At 39.1% G+C, this 6,248-nt stretch overlaps 1 protein-coding gene across 1 annotated transcript in view; it reads left to right on the top strand.

The window, feature by feature from the left end:
* LOC134006179 (zinc finger protein 208-like) overlaps positions 1–6,248 on the top strand; it is a 1,001,836-nt gene that overhangs the window by 756,532 nt on the left and 239,056 nt on the right. The gene's annotated exons all lie outside the window — the stretch shown is intronic.

Genomic DNA, 6,248 nt, shown 5'->3' with positions numbered 1-6,248 from the left:
TCAACTATCTTTTTAGTCACATATGTCAAAATTACTAAAAAGAATACAGTAATTAAAAGATGTTACCTGCTTATTCTTTTTAAACAATTTCACTGTTCCATTAAGAAACATACAACATGACACTGAACTCGCCCGTGATATTTTCATTCTTCAGTCACTGTGGTTTGTTGTTTCAATTCAGTGTTATTGTTCTACTTCATTGTATTCCTGTTATAACTTCAGTTGGCCACTGGGTGTGATAAAACACATTCTACATCTCATATACATATAATATAGATACCGAAAGAGTATTCAAACTGTTTATTACATTTACATTGCAATATGTTATCTAATTTGGTCATATATTTATTTTTGTTGTATCTTTTTTTATAGTTTGCTTCGGTTTTGGTTATTTTCTGTATGTTTATCATACAGATCAAATGCCTGTATGTGTTGAGATGTTTGGTTGTGTGGAACATGAGACGAGATTAATACAGAAAGAGAACTGTGGTTGTTGGAGTAAAAGCTCAAAAGGAACACATTTTTATTTAGAACAAGCTAACTATCCATTTGTCTAGTTGTCTTTTAATTGATTGTGTCAACATTAAATGTCAAATTAAATGTTTTGCGCTGGCAGAAAAATAAAAATGCAGTTAAAGTCTCCTTGTTGCCATTTTTAAGTGATATTATTCTGGGTGATTGTACTTGGACAAAAGTTTTGAACTGTTCAAATGGATTTTTCCCATTTGGATAAAAGTTTCTATGTCCCAGCTGTAAGTGAATGCACCATTCGACCCCCCCCCCTCCCATTGAGCTGTCCATGGTTCTGAAACACTGAAACCTCTCAGTGTGTCTCTCATTCCTCATTCACATGTTGTTTCGTCTCGTGCGGTCATGTTGGATCACGTGCGCTCATTAATATCGGGGTTATTATTCTCTCAGCGCGTGCTGCACAACAACATATCTCACGACGCGGGGAGGCTCGTGGGTGGCGGATGGTAGCGTGATAACGTCACAGAAAACGTGACGCTCCCTCCCTGCTGCTCTGACACCAAAGATCGTTTGTATTACAAAGATGGAGGCTTCAACCAACAACTAAAAACACTAAAAATCAGCATTCAAAAATCTACTAATCTAGTATTATGAGTTTGAGTATTACAGTAAAGGTACTGCAGTATTATGAGTGATGTAGTATGCAGTATTACAGTAAAAGTAGTGCAGTATTATGAGTGATGTAGTATGCAGTATTACAGTAAAAGTACTGCAGTATTATAGTGATGTAGTATGCAGTATTACAGTAAAAGTACTGCAGTATTATGAGTGATGTAGTATGCAGTATTACAGTAAAAGTAGTGGTTTGGTCCTCTGACTGATATATTATTATTATGACATCATTAGATTATTAATAGTGAAGCATCAGTGTTAGAGCAGCATGTTACTGTTGTAGCTGCTGGAGGTGGAGCTAGTTTACACTACTTTATACACAGTTAGCTAGTTTAGTCCAGTGGTTCCCAACCTAGGGGTGGGGCCCCTCCAAAGGGTCAGCAGATAAATGTGAGAGGTGGTGAAATGATTAATGGGAGAGGAAAGAAGAAAAAACTAAGTTCTGATACACAAATGTGTTTTCAGTTTTTGGACTTTTTCTCTAATCTTTGATTTTTGCTGAAATATTGGATCATTTGAACATTTATTGAAATGAAACCATGTGAGAAGTTTAGAGGGAAAAATCACTATTTGGTGGAGCATGCAGGCACGTAGACAGGTGTGATACCAGCATGCCTTTGTGCTACTTGTGCTTCTACTGACTCAAAGGCTCCACCTGGTGGACAAAGCTGTGCAACACATTCACAAACACAAACATTTGAGTGATCCATCCTCTTTAATAAACGATCTTTGCTTTCTCTCTCTCTCTCTCTCTCTCTCTCTCTCTCTCTCTCTCTCTCTCTCTCTCTCTCTCTCTCTCTCTCTCTCTCTCTCTCTCTCTCTCTCTCTCTCTCTCTCTCTCTCTCTCTCTCTCAGACTGAAATAGATCCAGCTGGGTTTGGTGGGTTTGGTCTGGGCAATCATCGGCTTCTGATTCCAGTGAACACATTTTCCAACCCCATAAAAAAAGGACAATATATTGAAGTCTGGGCATCGTTAACAGCAGGATTTACCGCCAGTTTTTCGGTCCTAATTTACCCGCAAGAACCTTCAATTATTTTATTTTTTAAAACAAAAAAAAACATATTTTTCCTATTTTTTAATATTTCTCTGCAGCCGAAGTGATGTCTGTGGCGGGGTTTAAGAAGCAGTTTCATAAAGCCACCCAGGTAAGAGCAGACTACAGTCACGCTTTTTGTATCAAAGATGTAAACACTGTTATAATATGAGCAGAAAAATCGTTAAAATATGCGTTAAATTCTGTTTTATTTTCGCATTTATGAACATCCACATTTCTATTATAACTATATCTATAATTGTGTCATTTAAGATGTTAAAAAGCGGGGTTTTTAACATATATTGCGCAGAAATGATCGTTCCTCTACATAAACGGGGTGAATGGCGGGTACGTTTGGTGTTGTCACCGCGGTGTTTGGTGCGGGCGGGCACTAAGCAGCAGGGTTTACCCCCACTCAGCGCGCACACGGCGGGATGTAATGTTACGTAACACCAGAGGAGCTGAGTTCGAGCTTGATTGGTTGGTGCTGCACGCAACAGGGAATTCCCTCCATCCTCCTTTTCTTTTTTCATCCCTCCATCATTCATTCATCTTCTCCCTTTATGTTGCCTCTGAGCATCCATCCATCTTCTCTCCATCTGTTCATCCATCATTGTTGTAGTGACATCTCCTTTTTTCTCTTCCTCCATCTTTCGCTCTCTGTCTTTTCATCCACCCATCATTCATTTAATAAGTCATTCTTCTATCTTGTCTTTCTTTTCATCCTTCAATCTTTCTTGTAGTAACATCTCCTTTTTTCTCTTCCTCAATCTTTCACTCTCTATCTTTTCATCCATCATTCCTGAAAGGAGTCATTCTTCTTTCCCAACTTTCTTTCATCCCTCCATCCACATTTACATCCATCCAACTACCTTTCATCCCTCCATCATTCATTCATCTTCCCCCTTTATGTTGCCTCTGAGCATCCCTCCATCTGTTCATCCATCCATCATTGTTGTAGTAACCATCTCCTTGTTTCTCTTCCTCCACCTTTCACTCATCCATCCATCATTCCTTAAATGAGTCATTCTTCTTTCTTTTCCTTTTTTTCATCCTTCCATCACTCCGTCCGTCCTCTCTTTTCATCCATCAATCAATCCTGAAAAGAGTCATTCTTCTTTCCCAGCTTTCTTTCATTCCTCCATCATCCCTTCATCTCCCCTTTATGTTGCCTCTCAGCATCCCTCCATCTTCTCCATCTGTCTTTTCATCCATCCATCATTCTCGTCGTAACCATCTCCTTTTCTCTCTAGTCATCCCTCCATCCACTTTTACATCCATCCAACTACCTTTCTTCTCTCCATCATCCTTTCATTTTCCCTTTATGTTGCCTCTGAACATCCCTCTATCTTCTCTCCATCTGTCTTTCATCCATCCATCATTCCTGAAAGGAGTCCTTCATCTTTTCCTCCTTTTCACCCTGCAGTTATCCTTTCTTCATCCATCTGTCTTTTCATCCATCCATCATTCTCGTAACCATCTTCCTTTTTCTTTCTTTGTATCTGTATACATCCCTCCATCCTTTTGTAGATCCCTCTTTCTGTCTTTTTTTATCCATCCATCATTCCTGAAACCATTCCTTCACATCATCACTCTATCATTCCTCTCTTTCCTCCAAATATCCCTTCATCCATCTATCATCATTCTTAACCTTCATCCATCCTTCCTCCTTTCTTTCTCTGCTTTAGTCATCCATCTCTCTTCATCTTTCTAACTTCCTTTTCACATCCCTCCATCCTGTCTCATCTCATCGCCTTCATTCATCTCAGTCTGTCTTTTCATCCATCCGTCATCCTTTAACCGCTCCTTCTTTTTACCTCTGTCATCATCCCTCCATCTTCCTCTAACATCTTCCATTCCTATGTCATCCCTCATTTTTATTTACATCCCTTTATCATTCCTTTTAATCAATTGTCCATCTTTCTCTTTTTTTACATGATGCCTTGTTTTCACCAGAACATCCCTCCATCATCCCTCTGTCCATCACTTTTTCTTCGTCATCTTTTCGTTCCTTCCTTATTCATCCACCCTACATCCATCCCTCTATCATATTTCTATCCCCTCCGTCCTCTTATGTTTGCATCCATCCTTTCATCAACCCTCCTCACCTCGCTCTGTTTTCCATTTTACCTGTAGTCATCCTTTCATCATTCCTTTGAACATCTCTCTATCTCTCCTCTCTTCACTTTTCATTCCTCTATCATCATCATCGACTCATCCTTCCATTGAGCATCCCTCCATACTCCTTTACATCCCTCTATTAACTCCCTAAATGTCTGTCCATCCTTCATCTCTCCATCACACATCCTTCTCATTCCTCCATCCCCTCTACACTTTCTACACTTTCCTCATCCACCCATTCCTCCTTTATTTCCTGTCTGTTACCCTCGAATCTCTCTGTCAGTCCTTCGTCTTCCTTTACATCCTTTTTTTTACTTCCTCCAAATATCCCTCCATCATCATAACCCGACATTTACTCACATTTCTGACTTGACATGTTTTCTTTTAAATGTTGGTATGAATTGTTTCAGCTAATTAAGAACGCAGCTTTTCTTGATTCATCATTTCCTTCAATAAAACATCTATAAAATAGTAAAAATTACCTGTTGTAATTTCTTAGAGCTCAAAGTGACATCTTCAAATATCTCACTTTATCTCATGAATGATCAAAAATCTAAAGATATTCAGTTTACGATCATGTATGACACAGAAAAGCTTCAAATCGTCACAACTGAGAAGCTACATGGAGCAATTTGTCTGTTTTTGCTTTATTAAAAAAAAGTGACAAACGAATATTTGAGTATCGAAATAGTCGTGATAATCTTTGCGGTTCTACACAGAAAGGGAAGGGAGGGAAAGAGAAAAAGCTTTCTTTGTTTTTACAACCTTTCCAATTAAAAGATGCTGACATGGGCAGAAAGAAGGAGAAAGATTTATGAGGAGTCCTTTTGACCTGACGGACTCTGCTGCAGAGTCTGAATGTTTAACGAAGGCAGAGAGAGTCGGGTTTGACGTCTCTTCACTCCGCCCAAATACCTCCTCTTCCTCACGCAGCTCATACCTCTTAACCACAACTACTTTTACTTTCCAACTCTGTAACTGAGTTATTGTTATTGTCATTTTTTAAAAGTAAAAATGCCAAATATTGCCTGGTTGCAGCTTCTGAAATGTGAGAATTTGCAGTACTTTTGGTTTTTGGATTGTTGGTAAGACAAAACAAGACATTTGAAGTAATGATAATGGACCTTTTGCATTATTAATACAGAATAACTGTTAGTTGAATCTCAAATTTTAAGCAAAAACAGTCACATTTGCAGCATTTAAAGTCTAAAATACATCATCAGATCATCAGCAATGCTAAAAACGTGTATTTAATGGCATATTTCTTTGGTGATCAATATGACTTCATCAACAAGGCCAAATATGGGTAAACAAAAACCTTTTTAAACGACTGTTTCAGTCTTTGTTTATCCTCCATCAAGCTGTTGTGAAACTGTGAGTCTAAATCAATGAAAATACTCTTTGACACAATTCAGACAGTAATGTGATTCCTGAGTGTGTACCGCTAACGTCATCAAAAAAAAACTAAAAGAAAATGAATCCTGTTGTCCTCAGGTCAAGGAAGGAGAGGATGAAGGAATGAAGGAAGGAAGGAATGAGGAAGGAAAGGAGTAAGTAGTGAGGGAGGGAGGAAAAGAGGAAGGAAATGAGGAAGGAGGGACAGGAGGAAGGAAGGAAAGAAGGAAGGAAGGAAGGAAGGAAGGAAGGAAGGAAAGGAGTAAGGAGGGAGGGAGGGAGGAAAAGAGGAAGGAAGTAAGGAGAGAAGGAAGGGAGGAAGGAAATGAAGAAGGAGGGACAGGAGGAAGGAAGGAAGGAATGAGGAAAGGAAAGGAGTAAGGAGGGAGGGAGAAAGGAAAAGAGGAAGGAAGTAAGGAGAGAAGGAAAGGAGGAAGGAAGTGAGGAAAGAAGTATGGAAGAGGGAGGGAGGGGAAGAACGAAGGAAAAATTAAAGAAAAAAGGAGGAAGGAAGGAAAGAAGGAACAGTCAAAAGAGATGGGGTCAATTTGAC

The sequence above is a fragment of the Scomber scombrus genome, chromosome 23 (genome assembly GCF_963691925.1).
Source record: "Scomber scombrus chromosome 23, fScoSco1.1, whole genome shotgun sequence".
Lineage (NCBI taxonomy): Eukaryota > Metazoa > Chordata > Actinopteri > Scombriformes > Scombridae > Scomber > Scomber scombrus.
This window is presented reverse-complemented; position numbering and strand designations above follow the sequence as displayed.